Consider the following 19915-nt stretch of genomic DNA (forward strand, 5'->3'; position numbering starts at 1 on the left):
CTTCACTCTCACTATTTACTGTTTCATGTCGTTCTAACTCTTCTTAATGACTCAAAGTAAAATTCTAGCTTTTACATAGTACATAATTTGCTATTTTTGACATCATCGATGCGTCTGGAACGCCCAAAAACCTCGGGAACGACTGGCTACATGCCCCGTTTGGACACCCGGCGAGGCCGTTAGGCCCAAAAGAAGCCTTTGGAGGCCTTGTCCCGCACGGTGCGGCAATGGGGGGTAGGGAGATTAGAAGCCTCTTGAGGCCCTATCCCGCACGGTGCAAAAATGGGGGGTAGGGAAATCTCCCTATCCCCTATTTTCGCACAGTGCGGGATAGAGCCTCCAAAGGCTTCTTTTGGGCCTAACGGCCTCTCTGAGTGTCCAAACGGGGCATATAGCCAATCGTTCCCAGGGATTTTGGGCGTTCCTGACGCATCCATGATGTCAAAAACATCAAATTTTTGTGTATTTGAAAGTTATAGGTTTATATATTGTGAGGTAATCGAGATTTCATGTTTATGAACTATACAATCATGATTTTTGGGATTAAACTTTTATCTTGTTTTGTTAGAAAATGAAAACCTGCTTATTTTCCACGGACCACAAAACTCTCACTCTTGATTTTCAAGCATTGCTTCATTCTCTCACCGTAGTTCAACACAAAGCAATCGGTCCATCTCGTAAATTTTTTACTCCCCTCCATTTTCTTTGTTTGGGCTACGTTCCTTATTCCCCGTATGATGCGATATCACTCCTTTGTGACTCCTGGAAGCTCTGCCATCGTGCCGTTCAAGCTTATATACTCATTTTGATGACACTGTGGGCTACTTAGCACATGTTTTTTGTTCAGGTTTCAAGCAATGATTTTCAAGCATTGCTTCATTCTCTCACCGTAGTCCGACACAAAGCGATAGGGCCATCTCATAAATTTTTAAACCCCTCCATTCGCTTTGTTTGGGCTACGCTTCTTATTCCCCGTACAATGCGATAGCACTCCTTTGTGACTCCTGGAAGCTCCGCCATCGCGCCGTTCAGGCTTATGGACTCTTTTTTATGACACTGTGGGCTACTTACGTAACATATGTTCCTCATTCAGGTTCCCCCCTCTCCCCGCACGACATGATAATGGGTGTTTGTGAATCCAAGAAGCTCCCCCCAATGTTGTTCGGGCTACTAAACTCTTCTCAATGACACGGGCCCTCCGTTCCACTCACCACTAAAATTCAAAGTTAAGAGCGGTCATCTAAAAAAGTAAGGGGGCCAAGCTTGGCTCCCCTTTCAATCCTCCATTCATGTTTGCCACAATGGCTGCCAAGTCTCCCAAGCCAACTCCTCAAAAGCCCAACTCACCACCCCCCAAGGAACCCATTCCCAAGTCTAACAATCCAACCCCATAGGAGCCCAACTCACCACCCCCAGGTCTCCCATGCCAGCCACTCAGGAGCTCAAGTCACCAAAACCCCCTATTGAACCTCTTTCAGTAACATTCAATCACAACAAACAAAAAAGGCAAAGGGTCTCTGAAGATCCCGAATCATCCCATACAAAAAGAAAAGATGATTTGGTTGGCTGATTACATTATTCCTCAAGAGTCGTATATAATTTTGTTCATTTTGTCCATATAAACAGACACCCTTTTTGAGATTATATTTTTGTACTTAAATATTTTTTTTATCGGTAATTCAATTCTTAACTGTGTATTATGGTGTCATTTAGATTAATGTACATAAAATAATGGTCACATCAACAAAGTAGAAAGGACATGTATTTTTGCAAAATGTAGTATTATAATATTAGAGAAATCCACTTTAGCTTATAAAGTCCTTGCAAGTGGCTCAAATGCAACTCTTCTTGGGGCAAGACATATGCATGAGGTTGCATTCTCCATCTTGTGCTTACAACAATGTCATCAACTTTGAATCTATACTCAGGGGATGTTTTTGGATGTTCCATCCAGAAACTTGAGAGATTCTTTGACATATTGTAGTATCTAGTTTGATGTTACTATAAGGTTTTCTAGGATTAGTGAATGGATGGATTATGATTTTCAATTCAAACTCTGGACAATTCTCCTAATAGTCTAGAGGGACCTAACTACCTAGCTTGCTTCTCCATCTCCTGTAGTCATTGCCCAAAAAGTAATGACTGACGACATAGCTGGTATGAGATAGACATAGAGTTTGGGATTACTCTACAACTGATATTGTCGCCAATATGGAATGTCTCCTTGGTACCCCAACCTTCTCCAAGTACACTGTCGAGTTCAGTCATATACAGTCTTCTATTGAGCCACATCACTCTTGTCCTCTACAAATCCATTGTTTTGAAACATGCCACAAAGACATGTATAGGCAAGAACCATTGAATCTTGATCCTTCTTAAGATCGTGCTCGAAGACATAGCTTTGAGGATATCTTCTTTGATTTTGGATTTTGGATTCCGTGTACTCTGCAAAATACACAAACATACCAGTTGTTTTGTAAAGAGAGGATGGCTTGTTAGCATCCATCACCAAAGTTACCCGGAACGGGAACGGGGGCCTCTGGAACGTTTCCGCAACGGCCCCTTGTCCCCCCCCCCACAAAAGGCGAAATGGGAACGGGGGCCAAAACGGTAAGTTTCAAATATACTTAAATTAGGTTGGATTTAACCAATATGTTAGTAGAGAGCCATACACACCCATTAGTCCAAGTAGAATCCTATTTAGGGATTCTTCAATCCTAAGGCTTACACGCGATTGCGCAATACACAATACATGAATTGGGATCATCCTTTACAAAAGCATCTTGGTTCTTCATAGAAAGAACATATGAAGCTTGAGCATTGAGCACGAGAACTTCAAGAAGCGGCAAGCCACCGTTGACGGTTGTCGATCTTGGCCCTGTTGGGTTAAAGGCCTAAATAACTCCTTTTTGTACATTTTTATACTTTGTCCAGGTTCATATTGAACTTGGACACATTTTTTTTAAGTCACTTATCATAAAAGTGGGAAAACCCAAAACTCACTTGTTGAGTTTTCCCCAAAAACGTGAGCTCTCTCTCTCTCCCTGCTTCGATCCCTAGCGCTTCCTCTCTGCTGCACTCCGCCTCTTGCTTCTTGCCCCAATCCTGCACTACATCGCGACGCGCACCTATCGGTATCTTCTGCTTCGCGCTTTCAACTGGTATCAGAGTCTTAGGGTTTCAAAATAGCCCTGCGCAGTCTGTTGGAAAGCGAGTAAAAATTGCTCTCCCGCGATCAATTTCGCTTCCATCACGAAGCCCCTTGCTTTTGGAGTTGAAAAGGTCACCAAAATTGCCAAAACAGGTTGTTTTTAGGTCAAAACAGGTTATAACAGGTCAAAACAGCAATACGCAGGTGTGTCAAAGTTGTGAGTGAAAATCTGAGTACAGGTGCTTGAAATTGCACTTTTCAGCTGAAATTTCAGATTTGGACAGTTTCATGTAAAGAAATTGTGGTCTATCGTATGCAAAGTCTTGTGGTTGCTCCTATGTGCTGAAATTTTCAGCCTATTGCATCTCTCTTGTATACACACTTGTGGTTGAATTAAAATGGCTTCTCTTCCTCTTCCGCATCTGACACTAAAAGTTTGATGGAAATCAAACGGTTCGATGGTCAAGGCTTCGACCTCTGGCAAGAACGCATGCAAGGTATCCTTTTCTTAAAGGATTGTGAAGATGCATTGAAAGAGAATAAGCCACCAGGTTTGTCTGACGAAGAGTGGGCCAGGTTGAATAAGAAGGCTATGGCCTACATCAAAATGGCTATCAATGGTGACATTTTAACGGGACTTCAAGCGTTTGGACTCTGCTTATGCAATATGGCAAAAGCTAAAGTCCAATTATGAAAACACAATGCCTGTGAACCAGGTGCATTTGATGCGAAAGTTGGTGAATATGCAGCTTGATGACTCGAAATCAGCTTCTGAGCATTTGAGTGCTTTTACATGTGTGTTGAGTCAGTTGCAAGACAGTGGGCTTTAGCAATTCGATGATAAGCTGAAAGCTATTTTCTTGCTTATGACATTGCTAGATACTTGGGAAACCTTGGTTGTCTCCTTGAGCAATAGGCCCACCCTCACGTATGACGATGTGAGAGGGTCTATTCTCAATGAAGAGATTAGACGCAAGTCTAGTGGGGAAGGTGGCAGTTCTGCCTACAATGCAAGAGGTAGAAATTAAAAGCGTGATGCGGGCAACGGGACTCAAAATAGAAGTAAGAGCAAGACAAAGGATAAGGATGTCACTTGTTATCAATGTGGCAGAAAGGGTCACAAGAAACCCGATTGCAGTTATTTCAAGAAAGAGCAGAAAAGGAATAAGGAAACGCAAGATAAGAAGAAGAAAGATGAGAAGAAAGGGGAAAAATCAGCAGGTGATTCGTCCAGGGATGCTGAGAATGCAAATGTATCCTCTAGTGTGGTCATTGAGGAGTTGTCAAACGTTGAGGAAATCTTGGTTGAGGCATAAAGCCCCTCATTTTATTTTATTTTCCGAGAAAAAGATCCTTCTATTAGTTACTTAAACCGCCCATAGGGCTACAACAACCATGGTGGGAGACTCTCCCAATGAAAAAACCAATATATGTACAATGGGGCTAAATCAAGAAATGGGGGGAGGGAAGAGCCACACAGGTGGTCGGTAATGCCATCGGCGTACACCCTGCACTATGGTGTAAAAATGCCCAAGACGCCAGAGTCGAAGGAAAGCCTTGCGGCGCTCCCGCATGCGGTCGAAGCTACCCTATAGTCCCTCAAGCTGTCCTCTGAGAGTATGGATCAGCTCTAGCTAAAAATCACGAACAGTCTCCGCTGGTGGCACAGGGCGAGCCTCAAAGAAGCGGAAGCAACGGGCCCGCCAGATGAACCAGAGTGTCAGGCCACTGATGAGCTCTCAACACTCCTCTCTCTCGCTGCACCACTCCTGTGGAGTAAGCTCTGTAGAGCAGGCTGGAGTGTAGGTCGCCCCTCCTGCATCACTATCATCCTACTGGTGGAAGATAGCTCAAACTGAAGTGTCGGGCCCATGATGGTGGACCAAGCCGCTGCCCCCCAAGTGTACTGTCGAGCCGTGGAGAGAGCAAGTATCAGCCGAAGAACTCGTAGCCACACTTGTTGGGCTGAGAGAACTCAGTCCCAAAGACAGTGACATTGACTCTCCACCAAATGGTCACAAGCTGCACATGCGGCCGAGAGACCTCTATGCACTAGCCAGCTCCCTACTGCTGTAGCTCTGTGTGCGACCAGCCACTGAAACAAGGTGACTCGCCTCGGCTGTCTGGAGTGCCACAACCTCTCCCAAAAGGCTGCCAAGAACTCAACTGTGAGACCCTTCTCCTGCCAATGAGGTGCTGCAGCGGGGCGCGCCTCTCTCTGTGCTCCTAGTATATGACATCCCAGTCGAACAGTGTACTGAAAGAACGGGACTCCTGGGTGGTCTGCAGAAGAGAAGGGGTCCCTCCATAGCCACTCACCACGATCCTACTGTACTCGTGCCAGTGGACAACACTCCCAAGCCCACAGCCTCCAGTGTCCAGTCTCAAGAGCTGCTTAGTCAGGGTCTATGACACAAGTCCTCCCACAGATGCCCACTACTCGGATCCTCTGAAAACAGCACTGCTACCTACGGGGCCTCTACTGCAACTTGTTGTAGGCGTCCCCCACCCTGAAGCTCGAAGAATAGGGCTGGGACAGTCTCTGAGCAGGCCCTGACTGAGATAAGAACCTCCAGTCGTGCGAAGGCTCTCATCCACCGGGGTGCTACTGGCTCGAGAGGCGCGAGCCACTCAGCTAGAACCGACTCTGAGATGTCCCGACACATCCTCTGCACCCCTCTCATGCCCTATAGCTGGAGCCCTTGCACCTCCTCTGACAAACCTGTGAACTCTAGCCAGTCACCTAAAGAGCGCGCTGGACCTGCTACCATGGGACCCCAAGAAACATGAGGCCGACTACCAACCAAGTGGCCTCTCTGAGTGCTAACCATGGGGTTCCAGACGAGGGGCTGCCATAGGCGCTCCTCCGTGCACGTAGGCTGTCTCTGCTCCAGGCCACGCCGTAAGAGCTCCCAAGATCGAAGCAAACTCACAACGAAGCGGTCCTCCAATCTCCTGCTCAAACCAACTCTGCGCATCTCTGTAAAGATCCACCTGGTCGAAGGTTGCCAAGGGCCTCCTTACTGAGACACCCTAGCACGAAGCCGCTGTAGCAAGAACTCCTTCCAAGGCTCCTCACCTGGAAGAAGTCCTCTGACGACGAACTTCCCAAGAAGGGCTCTGCTCTGCTGTGCTGGATCAATGATCCCAAGCCCTCCCTGTGAACAAGGAAGAGTGATGACCTGCCAAGCCACCTTGGCTTGGGCTATTTGAGTGTCACGTCCTGACCAAAGGAAGTTCCTGATCAGCCTCTCTACCTGGCTGATACAAGAACTCGAGAAGACCCAGCAGGAAGTGATGTACCACATAGTCGCCAACAACACCTGGTTGGCAACTACTACTCTGCCATCCAAAGAAAGTCGTGCTGAGCTCCAATGTAACAACTTTCTCCTGATAGACAGGAGAAGGGGAGCAATCTGCTGCTCGGGAGACAAGTCCAAATCAACCTGACAGCCCAAGTACCGAACTGTAGTCCCCGGGGGAATCCACCTGAAACCCTCTCCTGGCATCCAATCTGGCACAGGAGCACTACCAACCGAGAAAGCCACTATCTTTCTCCAGTTGATCAGTGCGCCTGATGCACAATAGAAGGTCTCGAGAGCGTGCTCATATTTGTGAATGTTGGCCTCCTGGCCATCTAAGTACAAGGCGGTGTCGTCGGCAAACTCAACGTCTAGTAGCTCATCTCCCCGAATAGGGAGTGCTAAGCCCCGTAGACCAACCTGCTGCGACACCAAAAACATGCTCATCTCCTCCGCGTAGAACAGAAAGAGAAGGGGGCAAGAGGACAGCCCTGTCTGACCGAGCGTGTAAGCATGAAGCGATCACCTCTACCTCCTACCAAAAGTACCTGACTATGAGCCTGTCTGTACAAGGCTGACACCCCTCTGATCCAAGCATCTGAGAAGCCCATCCTACATAGAGTGCCCTCTAGAAAGTCCCAGTCAACTCTGTCGTATGCCTTCTCAAAATCGAGAAGAATCACGAGGTCCTCACCACGGAGCCGTGCCTGGGCAGAAGCCTTCCAAAAAGTAAAGATGTTGTCAAGGATACTGTGTTCCTTGACAAAACCTGTTTGGGTCCCATGTATAAGGCTTTCTAGAAGTGGCTGAATCCTCAAACTCAGAGCCTTGGCAAGAATTTTGTAGGCTGAGTTGAGGATGGTGATGGGGCGCCACTGTCGAATCTCATCCAAGGAGCCACCCTCCTTGGGAATGAGGTACATCAAGCCCTCACTCATGCTGTCAGGCATCACTCCTGTGTGCAAAATGTATTGAAAAGCACTACAGAGATCTGGGCCAAGCATGTCCCAGTACTCCAAGAAAAAACTAGGAGTCAACCCATCCTCACCTGGACAGCTACCATGGGGGAGGGCCCTAAGAGCCGTGTGCATCTCCTCAAGCTGAAGTGGCAGCTCTAGCCTCTGACGCATCTCCTCAGTCACAAGACAAGGCATCTGTGTCTAAACCCGCTCCCTGCATGCATCCTGACGCTCTGACTGGGGCTCTGCAGACAATAACTCACGGTAAAAGTCAGTAGCAACTGCACGCATATCCTCGGGCTCAGAAGCAACTGACCCATCGGGCCTCCTCAACTGACTGATCTTGGCATGCGAGTGCCGAGGTCCACTGCCTCAAAGAAAGCACCAGTCACTCTATCGCCCACCTGAGTCCATTGAGATGCCTGTCGGTGACAAGCAAACTCATGTTGCCTCTCCTCTGTGCTAGCAAGCTCCTGTCGAGCCTGTTGTAACTGCTCCTACAACCAAGGACTGTCTGGATGCTGCTCCTACATCCTCTGTAACGAAGCAATGCCCCGTTTGAGATGCTGCTCCGCGCAGCCCGGCGAGCCAGAGACTACTGGAGAAAAAAATGGCTAATCTGAGCTAGGCCTGAGGTCACTCTGTCAGCAGGAGAATCCTGCCTGTCCAAGTCCTCTGTCCAGAGAGCCTCTACCCTCTCTCTGAGTGCTAAGTCCAACAAGACCCTCTCTGGGATGCGAAGCATCGTGCTCCCACTCCTCTGCCTGTCTGCCACTGTGAGGATCACTGGTGCATGGTCCGAGAAGGAGGTTCCTGCCAGGATGTCCACTAACCCTCCCAAGTCACTGAAGTGGTCACTAGTGTAGAAGCGATCTATCCGCAATAGATTCACTCCTCCCACTCTGCGGTCCGATCGAGAGAAGGCAAGATTGTCTGGGAGCCTCACAAAACCAGAGTGCTGCCACGCATCCGAGACCCTCAGAGTTGTACAAAACCTCTCCCAAGCTGCCAACTCAACTCCATGCACAGTAGCATGGCTACCACCAATCCTGTCAGAAGGGTCCTCCAACATGTTGAAGTCCCCTCCTATGCACCAATGTTCTGCCTGCGACAGAGACTCAACAATCTGTGACCAAAACTCATCACGAGCACTCACCACATTAGGCGCATAGATGTTCAGGAAATCCACTAGGCCACCCTGAACCTGCATAGTAATCCACTGAGCCCTACCTGGCACAATAATCCCTCTGCCCACAATGGCCTGCTGCAATGAGTCCGTAATAGTCATACATACCCCACCCTGGATGCCTCCAGGTCCAAAAGCAGCTGACCAAAAAGTATCATATCGTCCACGCAAGAGCTGACCACAACGTCTAATGCGGCTCTCACACAGATGGTGCTCTTGAAGCATAAGGAGATCAATCTCTCCTCCCACAAGGCAACGTTGAAGCTCGTGACGCAGTCGGCCTCGTTGACGCTGAAACTGGGGCCCACCTAGTCCCTGCACGTTCCATGAGACGATTCTCATGGGGAGCGAGAGAGAATAGATGTTGCCGCAGCAGCAGCTAGACGGGCTATCTTCGAGGCTGGCTTGGATGGGGAGTAATCCGCATCCAAGCATCCTCTAGATAGGCGTGACTGCAACGAGTGCTTGGCCCAAGCCCAAGCAGAGCGAGCCGTACGTAAAGCAACCTCCTCTATCCAGGAGTCCTCATGAATGTATACATAGCATGGCAAGCACTGTGTATCAACAAAGAAGTAAACCACAATGTGCCTACATCTTGCTGAGTCTGGAGGTGTCACCGTAAACTTGGCCAATGGCCACAAAGTCTGGAGCATGTCTGTAACTCCTAGTTCTTCCATGTGGTGAGAGAACTCTAGGACCTGTGTGTGCAACCATCCCAACACTGAGTCGAGAGTCCACTTTGTCTGGGCCCTGCTGCAAAGGGCAAAGGAGAAACCAACTGCTGAGTCCACGCCTCTGTCCCCCTAGCGGCAAGGAACAGAACATGGACCCTGAAGCAGGTTGCCTCATGGTCTGCTGAGGGGTCGTCGAGAAAACGAGTGGCCGTAGTCGAAGAAGTCCCATCGGCACCGGATGTCAAGTCAGACCACGAGGGATATCTGCAAGGGAAGATGTTTGTACCTGTAGAGGGGGCCGTAAGAAAGGCTGACCCTCTCTCGCCAGGCGACTCGTGGCAAAGGCGCTGCCAAGAGATCTCCTAGCCGCCAGAGAAGGCCGTGCCCCCTGGGTCGACTGGGGAACTGGAGCAGGAGCTGGGGGAAGCAATGGAGAAGAGGGGCGGGAGGGGGCGACAGAGGCAGAGGGACGGGGGGGAAGAGGCCGCGGGAGCAGGAGGCGGGGGAGAGGATGAGGAAGAGAGGGGGAACTCTCGGGGGGCGAGGGGCTGTCGAGGGTGAAGCTGGGGTGGGGGCTGGAGCAGGGATTTCCTCCTGCTCAAGAGGACCAAAACGGTTCTCCGTGGGAACCCACTGCTGCTGAGTAGGCACCTGAGGACCACTCTGAGTGCCAGGCTGACGGTGTGGCCCCTATCGTCGTCTACCACGGACCTGCTGCCATCCCTCCTCCGTTGGAGCCCCGGGCTCAGAGGGTGGCTCTGCATGTGTGCGATGTGTCTCTTTCTGTGGCTGCTGGCTAGCCCTTGCAGGCTGGGGCTGGGGTCGAGGCCTCCTCCGTGGACACGCCTTCGCTAGATGGCCCATTTGTCGACAAATGAAGCACTGGTTCGGGAGGCTCGAATACTCCACACTCTGTCTAAACCAACCCCCACTCACCCGAGGAAGAAGAATAACCTTCGGGAGCGTGTGAGTGTCTCTGACCAAAACTCGAATTGAGGGAATGCAAGTCGCCTTGGCAGCTATCGAGGTTGCCGTACGAGGTGTCTCCAGGACCGTCCCAATGGCTGAGCCGATCCTGGATAAAAGTGGTAAGTACTCCTTCCACAAACCCGGAAAGCAGACCGAGTTGGGGATGTCTGCCTCCTCTACTAGAACATCCGAAGCAGGGTCAAAACCATGTCTCCACTGTCGAAAGTGGGCACGTGCTGCTCGGATGGTCAGTGGACTCATGGCGATGACCTTGGACGCCATCTCGGAGGTCTGAAACTTGATCTGATAGTAACCTCGTCCGAGAATCTGTACGTCCAAGATCTTGCCCACCTTTGCGAGAAAGCGGGCTTGGAGAAGGTCACGCAGCTCTCCTCTGCTAGGTCGGGTGCCGAGAATCTTGCAGATGACAGAAGTCGCCTGCAATCGCTCTACCTCAGCGGCTAGGCTCGCTTGCTCTGTCGGCGAAAGAGCAAGTTGAATGGTGGGGTCAGGCGAGGGGGCTTCGGGCGAGTCCCTCTGTGGCGGAGCTGGAGCCTCCATCTGTGTCTACTGCTGTGGTGTAAAAAAAAGGGCGGCGGGGAGATTCTGCAACTCGGTGCACCGAGCACTCCATGCCCCTCAGATTTGGTGATAGCTAATGCAGAAGACATGCTTATCTCGAAGAAAGATGTCATTGATGCATTGCTCAGTGCTAATGATGGCCTATCCCAGTCATGGATAGTGGATTCTGGTGCTTCATTCCATGTGACTCCATCTTTGGAGTGTTTTGCTACATCTGCTCTGCAGGCAATTATGGCAAGGTGTACCTTGGTGATAATTTTGCTTGCAATATTCAGGGAATGGGTACTATGCGTTTGGCTCTTAACAATGGTCAAGAGTTGTGTTGAATGATATCAGGTTTCTACCGGGCATTAAGAAAAGTTTGCTAATTGTTGGCCAGTTAGATGCACATGGTTATACTACCATCTTTGCTGGGGGTTCGTGGAAGTTGCCCAAGGGCTCTATGCTTGTTGCAAAAGGGTCTAAAAGAGGTACTTTGTACTATCTTCGATGTAAAGCTTTGCCTGGCAAGTTTCTTGTTGTTGCTGAAGTTGCTTCACACACGGAATTGTGGCATAAGAGACTTGGCCATATGAGCCAAAAGGGTATTGATGTGCTTTCCTCTCTAAAGAGGGTTGATGTAAAAGGTAAAAACTTGGATTCTTGTAACAATTGTCTTTATGGAAAGCAAAAGAAATCTTCTTATTACTCTGGTGTCTCTCGCAAAGCTAATCCTCTTGATCTTATTCACTCCGATGTATGCACTATGCCTGTTAAGTCTTTTGGTGGTGCATTAATTTTGTTACATTTCATTGATGATTGTACTAGGAAAGGATGGGTACATTTGTTGAAAAGTAAGAGTTAGACTTTTAATGCTTTTAAGAAGTTTCATGCTTTTGTCACTTCACAAAAGAGTACTAAGCTTAAATGTCTCAGATCTGATAGTATGTATCTACTGAATTTCTGCGTTTTTGTGATGAAAATAGGATTAAAAGGGAGTTGACAGCCCCTTATAATCCGTCTTCTAATGGTGTGGCTGAGAGGTATAATCGTACTTAATGCGAGAGAGTGTGTTGCATGTTGTCCACCTCTAATCTTCCTTAAGAGTTTTGGGGGGAGGCATTGAAAACTGCAGTTTATATTTGCAATCGCTCTCCTAATAGTACGCTGAAAAATGACATTCCAGAGGAGGTTTGGTCTGGCAAACCTGCCTCTCATGATCATTTGAGAGTATTTGGTTGCAAAGCTTTTGTTCATGTATGCAATGACTTGAGAACAAAGCTTGATATGAAGTCCATTAAAGGTCTTCCTAGATTATGGGGAAGAAGGTGAAATGGGCTATAGAGTGTGGTTACCACAATTTAGAAAGGTAATACGCAGCTGAGATTTAGTGTTTAATGAGGCAAAATTGCTTAAGAATGCTATGGTTGCCACTCATCCCGACATTGCTTATGCAGTGGGAGTTGTTAGTCGATACATGTCGAATCGTGGCAAAGCGCATTGGGAAGTTGTCAAATGCATTCTGAGATATTTAAAAGGTACACAATCAAAGTGTATGTACTATGGCAAAAGTGACTTAAAGTTGTAGGGATATTGTGATGCAGACATGGCAAGTGACATGGATACCAGGAAATCTACCAGTGGACATGTATTTGCCATTGCCGGTGATGCAATCTCTTGGTGTTCTAGGTTACAGAAAATTGTGGCATTAAGTACTATTGAGGTTGAATATATTTCAGCCACAGAGGCTTCAAAAGAGGCCATTTGGTTGGGCAGACTTGCAAAAGAACTTGGCATGCCTGCTCATACACTCGTGTTGGGTTGTGATAGCCAGAGTGCTGTCTATTTAGCCAAAAATGCTATGTTTCATGCGCATACCAAACACATAGATGTGCGGTACCACTTCATGCAACAGGTATTGGAGGATGGTCTAGTCACCTTGACTAAGATCCATACACAAGATAACCCTGCAAATGTTCTCACCAAGAGTATTGCTAAGGCTCAACATGAGCATTGCATACAGCTGGTGGGAGTTGGTTAACTTAAAGGCGTCATTTATGCCTTTAACTGGGAGGTTGTTGGGTTAAAGGCCTAAATAACCCCTTTTTGTACGTTTTTATACTTTGTCCAGATTCATATTGAATATGAACCTGGACACATTTTTTTAAAGTCACTTATAATAAAAGTGGGAAAACCCAAAACTCACTTTTTGAGTTTTTTCGAAAAACGTGAGCTCTCTCTCTCCCCCTTCTTCAATCCCTAGCGCTTCCTCTCTGCTGCACTTCACCTCCTGCTTCTTGCCCCAATCTTGCACTACATCGCGACGCGCACCTATCGGTACCTTCTGCTTCGTGCTTTCAGGCCCTTGAGGCTTGAGAGAGATGAGGTTTAGGGGAGGCAAAGGTGCTCTTATATAGGTATTAGGATGGGCTATAGCCCCCTCTCCCAAGCATTTAAAAACGCCACCCTAAACGGCTGTTTTTTTTTTTCAAAAACGGCCATAATTTTGAACTTTGAAAATCTGCCGCCGCTTTGCTTCTGGCCGTTCCAGTTATGCTCCTGAACAGAACGCCGTTCCGCCTCCGTCTCCGTTCCGGCCGGCCGACTTTTACAGGAACGCATTCCGAGAACGGCAGGGACGCGTTCCGGTCCTTCCTTGTCACTTTGTCCATAACATCTGCAATCCCTTTGTAAATAACTCTCAATGAACCACTTAAGCTCTCAATAAGCTGCTACCATAGCTTTTTGATGGAAAGATAACTGAAATTAAAGAAAATAAATAAATAAAATGAGAGCAATAAGATGAAGATTGGTTGTATCAAATATATAAGCGTTTATGTTCCTAACAGTGAGAATGGAGAATGGAATGGTCACTTTGAAGGCAAAAACACGACCTTTCCAATGGTTTTTCACTTCATCTGACGCTTGATTCTTTTCACTCTATGGGCACCTTTTCATAAAGGGAGCATTGTTTCTTAGTCATTCACAGCAAAAGACATGGGTTTTTAAAGACTATTTCTTTGATATTATGAAAATCACTTAAAGTTATACTATAAGGAGAACGACGTGTAGTGGATGCCATGGAAGCTCAAAGATTGGAGAGGAAGAGTGTGTGACTTGAAAATGCAACGAAAAGAGAAAAAACTCTCACAAAATGGAGGGAAGGTGAAAAAATAGACGTTTGAAAAAACTAGGTGATTTGTCATTAATTGCATTTGTTTTCAGAGCCTGAAAAGGGAGATTGCGTATCTTCTAGCTTGATTTTGTGAAATATAAAATGGAACAAAAGGGCAATACTTTGGACCCAAACTTTAATGTTAGCCGTTCGAAAACACCCAAATATAGCGGTTTTAGCCAAAAGAAAGGGACATTTAGCCATCCTCCACCAAAATAGGACCATAAAGACCCAAGGTAGAGGAGACAAGAGTGCCATACTTTTGTATACGTGTCAATGACTATTGGACTATTTCCTAATCCTTGAATTAACAAACAACCCTTTTTTAGCCGTTTTTGGCCCTAATGCTCTCTCTCTCTCTCTCTCTCTCTCTCTCTCTCTCTCTCACACACACACACACACACACACACACACACTTTTTTTTTGGAAATCTGTTTTGATTAATTTACCTGTGGGAAACCTCAAGGCGAGGAAATCCCACCAAAAAGATCATATACAAAGGAAAGAACATTGAAATGCTCTGCGATACAAAAGTGCTAAAAGCAAACATAGAAGAGCTGCAAGATTTCTAGGGATATGTCCCCAATGTCAAAGGCAAAATGTAAGGATTGCCTCAGCGAAACTTGAACGATGGAAAAGGATTTGCATCATGCTCGTGAAACATGCGGAGATTGCGGGGGTGCCACAAGGACCATAGCGACCAAAATCTGACCCATACGAAGAAAATTGCAAATTACTGGAGGTAATCGGAAGAATGCCAAAAAGCCAGAATTGTTTGTGGAAGACCGCTGAGGGAAATCAAAGGTGCAAACAAGCAGAAACGCGGCGAAGGAAAGCCCAGGTAGCGACACTCCCAAAGTAGATGTTTGTGTTGGAATTAGGGTTGCACACACAGCTTGGAGAAGACAAAGGAAGCTCAAGGCACACAATAGAGAGTGTGCAATGGAAAGATAGATAGCCCCAGGATGAATGGGCGTATATACAATGCACGAGGAAAAAAACCTCCGAAAGAGGGAAAATATGCCCCGGCGGTCCTAATGTGTTCACACACATCACTACCACATATATATGGTAACAAATACCCCTTGGAGTGATGCGGTGAACAAGAGCTAGCACATGAGTAAAGGGCAGTGCCATGCCCTGAGGACATGATCAGTCCACAAAGGGGAGTAAGCCCAAAGCTTTACGGAAAGCTTCGAACTTCTCACGAGACAATGCCTTTGTGAAAAGATCTGCAAGGTTGTCCTGTGTTGGCACATAAGCCAAGCTGATCTCTCCTATTGAGAGCCTCTACTTGACATAGTGGTAATGCACCTCAATGTGCTTTGTGCGAGCATGAAAAACTAGGTTGCTCACAACTGCCAATGCGCTCTGACTGTCAGTGTAGATAGTGTTGGCAGTGTCCTGTCCAACACCCCAATCAACCATAAGGCGTCTGAGCCATACACACTCAACCGTATCTGTGAAGACTCTCATGTACTCAGCCTCACAACTCGAAGTGGCCACAGTAGGTTGCTTCTTGCTCAAGCATGATATACATGAATTGCCAAGCATGAAACAAAAACCACTTGTGGACACTCGCGTGTCAAAATAACCAGCCCAATCTGAGCGTGAAAAAGTATGTAAGTCTGGCGACAATGATCCCCCCTTGGGATAAAACAAGCCAAGATGTAAAGTGCCACTCAAGTAACGAAAAATCCTCTTGACAGCCTGCCAATGCTTAGACCCTGGGCCATGCATAAATCTGCTGACCTATGAGACTACAAACTGAATATCCGGCCTCGTATTGCATACATAAATGATAAATGAGGCAGCCAACAATAGTTTGGTGAAGAGTGACATCAGCAGAATCACCAGCATCATGTAGACTCAACTTCAAACCTGTTTCCATGGGAGTGGCAATAGGTTTGCAATCCTCAAGTCCAAATTTACATAGCAATGTCTCTATGTAACTTTTCTGACACAAGGCATTACGACCATCACACTGCTTAAACTGTATGTCCAAGTAATGATGCAACCCGGGACAGTCACTTATCAAATGACCCCTATATCACGTGCGTTCAAGAGGTAATTAATAATACCCCAATATACATACTATACTTACATTGTGAGCCTATTTAAAAACCCCCACCTCCCTTTGTATGTATACATTTTTATACATTTTGGTCTTTTAATAATCCTCTCCGGTTAACTCACGTGATATCATACACATTCTAAAAAGTGACCGCCCCGGGTGATGCAATAGTCCCAAATCTTTCATCTTGAAAGTAGCATTCAAATCAGCCTTAAATTCAGCAATATGTGCCTCATTGGGACTAGTGATCAGCAATCATCCACATAAAGAACGACAATGAGAAGTACATCGCCCCCACGGTTGACATACAATATGCTTTCTGTTGGATTGTTACGAAAGCATCGTTTGACCAAATGAGTGTCAGCTTTCTCATACCAAGCACGAGGAGATTGCTTCAACCCATACAAAGCCTTCTTACATCTGCACACTTTGTCCTCTTGACCTTTCTTTACAAAACTGCGAGGCTGCATTACATAAACTTCCTCAAATATGTCATCATTCAAGAAAGTTGTAACAATGTTTGATTGATGTACATCCCAACCAAAATGAGCTGCCAATGCACATAGAAAGCGAACAGTAGTCATACGACAAGTGGGAGCAAAAGTTTCTTCATAATCTATACCTTTTTGCTGCGCATAGTCTTTTGCAACAAGTCGAGCCTTATGGCGATCAACCTCACCATTCGGCTTGCGTTTCAACTTGTAAACCCACTTTGTACCAATGGCCTTTTTGCTAGGAGGCAAATCACATAAAGTCCATGTGTCAGTTTCTATAAGTGCATCATATTTTGATTGCATGGCAGCCATCCAATTTTCTGAATTCTATGCTTCATCAAAAGACAGAGGTTCCTCAACATCATGTAAGCTAGACACAGCCAAAGCATAACAATCTGATGCATAAGATACATGGTGAGAACCTGAACGAGTACAACTAGACAAAGGTCACTGTCACGCAGTGTATGCACCAGCCATTTTGGCATACCTCTAGCCTGCTCATTTTCAGCCCTTTCCTCATCAAATACATCATGTACATCTACATCCGCAATAGGCTGATTTGTAACATTTTCTGAAACCCCAATAGGTAGTACATTTGCCTCATTGGAATTTACATTCGTACTTCCACCACTGAAAAGAGGCAACAAAGTGTCATAAATGTCCTGTGAGCTTACATTACTGTCTCCAGTACATGACAGCAAGGGTTGAACAGAATCTTCCACAGACACAACTTTCCATGAAACCAGAATACGCTTTGTTTGTGGATGATACAACCTGTAACCTTTGCTTTCAGCACTATAACCAACAAAAATACATTTGATAGCCTTATCATCCAATTTTTTGCGTTGTGTTTGTGGCACCAAAGCATATGCAAAACAGCCAAAAACATACATGTGCTCAATAGAAGGCTTTCTATCATGCAATGCTTCATATGGAGTAATAGACTGCAAAGCTTTCGTAGGACACCTGTTTAGTACATAAGTGGCACACATGATAGCCTCAAGCCAAAAAGAATGCGGCAAAGCTTGACTTTTGACCATACATCGTGCCATTTCCGTAAGTGATCTGTTTTTCCTCTTAGCAACATCATTTTGCTGAGGCGTATAAGGCACTGTACATTGGTGTTTTATCCCACGACTAGCCAGAAATGCATTAAATTCATGAGACATATACTCCCCCCCTCGATCGGAACGGAGGGTCTCCATAGTACATTTTGAGACATTCTCAGCCATAGCCAAAAATTGTTTGAAGCACATAAAAACTTCGGACTTTGCTTTAAGCGGAAATACCCTTGCATGCTTGGAGTAATCATCAATGAAAGTCTCGAAGTAAAGGTAATTTCCCAAGGACGGAGTTTGCATGGGCCCACAAACATCACTATGCACAAGCTGCAACCTGCATGTAACCCTAACTGAACCATCCTTTGGAAACGTAGAACGTTGCATCTTACCCAAAATACAGCCTTCACAAACGTGTTTGACAGGTGCTTCAAGAGGCGGCAAAGAAGCAACCATATCACATTTCTGCAAATGTAGCGAACTTGCAAAATTTAGATGCCCAAAACGTGCATGCCACAGTTTTGGATCTAAAACAGCCCTTGAATCTACAACTGCATTTGCAAAATTTTGTCCATACTTGTTATACAAAGTGAACTTATACAGCCCACGGTACAAAAGACTATATATCTGTCATCCATAAATTTGACTACAAGTCCAAGTCTAGCAAGTGCAGATACAGACAAGATTCTTCTTGATCCCAGGTACATAAAGTGCATCAACAAGTGTGAAAGAACTGCCATTTGCAGCAGTAAGCACAATCTTTCCAACTCCGTGAACCGGATAAGAGGCATTGTTCGCACAAGTGACTAAGTTCCCATGAGGGACAGACTCGAGAGAGGTGAACAATTCACGATGTGAGGTAATGTGCTTTCATCATGGACAAAGGATTGTAACTGCACTCTGCACTAAAAGCCCATTCTGCATCAACATCAGCATCACAGTCTCCTTTCACAGAAGACTCAATAATAGCTGCATTTATAGTGGAACCAGCATTTGCAATGGAACCACCCTCTTTCTTCTTAGCCTCTTTGGCCTTCAACTTAGGACATTGCTTGATCAAGTGATCATTAGCTTTACAATAATGGCAACGCATCTTCTGTTTACCCTTATCACCAGAATTTCCAGACGAATTGTTGCCGGTAGAAAGCATTAGGAACAGGTAATTTTCCACTCGCAGAAGAACTATAAGAAGTGGCTGCATTGCTATTACCACCCTTTCTTTGAGAAGCAATGAAAGCCTGTTCAGTTGCACGTTGTCTAGTCCTGTTTTCCTGGAAAGTGACTCTTGCAACAACAATGTGCACAATGCATCAAACTTGACAACTTCACGATTTTCTTGGGTCATAAGTCTCCAAGTACTAGCAAAAGTCTGGTAAGAATCTGGTAAGGCGTCAAGAACAGTCTGCACAAGGGAACTGTCTGAAATGACTTCACCTGCAAAAATAAGTTGCTCATTGATATCCTTGACACCAACAAGGAAAGTGTCCATATCATCTTCCTCATACATAATCTTCGACTCCAACTGTTTACGCAGCAATGCAATTTTTGCCTCATTGCGGCTTGCATAAAGACCAGCCAGAATATCCCAAAGCCTGTTTTCCAGATTTCGCGGAACGAATGTGAGGAGTAATGGTGCGCTTTACAGACAACGCAATCAACGCATGAGCCTACGCATCCTTTACATCCCAACGAGCTTGTTCTGTCGTAGGCAAAACAACTCTAACAGCAGCAAGACCTGGCACATCCTCAACATTGCCTACATCCTCAGAACCTGGACGTACATCAATGCCCTGCACAATATTCCAGACGCCCTCTGACACAAGAACATGTTGCATCATGTAAGCCCACATAGGGTAATTGTCTCCATCCAATCTATCCTCAGCAGCAAACATCTTGAACACATCTGTGTTGTTGTCAGCCATGGAAAATGTCTGCACGTGATGTGAAAACTACCCGAAATGAGGAGAAACTGAGGGAGACCAGCACGTGATATATAGCACAACCCGTAGTAGACTGTATGGGACTTGTTATGCAGTAACTGGCATTGACAAAGAATCTGCACAAAATGACGAAATTGCCTGTGCAGACCTGGCTATAGTGGAAACGGAGGTCGAAATGAGCCCGAATCAGAAATTTGAGCAAACTAAGCTCTATGATCTCTCTCGAAATTTGTGTCGACCTGCAAACGCTCGCCAAAGCTCATTGAAATCGGAGAAAGTGAGCAAGCGTGTGCTGGAGCAGCTGGCGACCAAGCCCAGGAGGACGCAACCTGCTCTGATACCAATTGTTGGAATTAGGGTTGTAAGAAAACA

General features: G+C 46.3%; 1 protein-coding gene across 3 annotated transcripts in view; it reads left to right on the top strand.

The window, feature by feature from the left end:
• The window catches only part of SEC8 (subunit of exocyst complex 8), a 148198-nt gene that overhangs the window by 124288 nt on the left and 3995 nt on the right, over window positions 1–19915 (top strand). The window lies entirely within an intron of this gene.

This window comes from Adiantum capillus-veneris, chromosome 12 (genome assembly GCF_014529385.1).
Source record: "Adiantum capillus-veneris isolate H3 chromosome 12, ASM1452938v2, whole genome shotgun sequence".
Lineage (NCBI taxonomy): Eukaryota > Viridiplantae > Streptophyta > Polypodiopsida > Polypodiales > Pteridaceae > Adiantum > Adiantum capillus-veneris.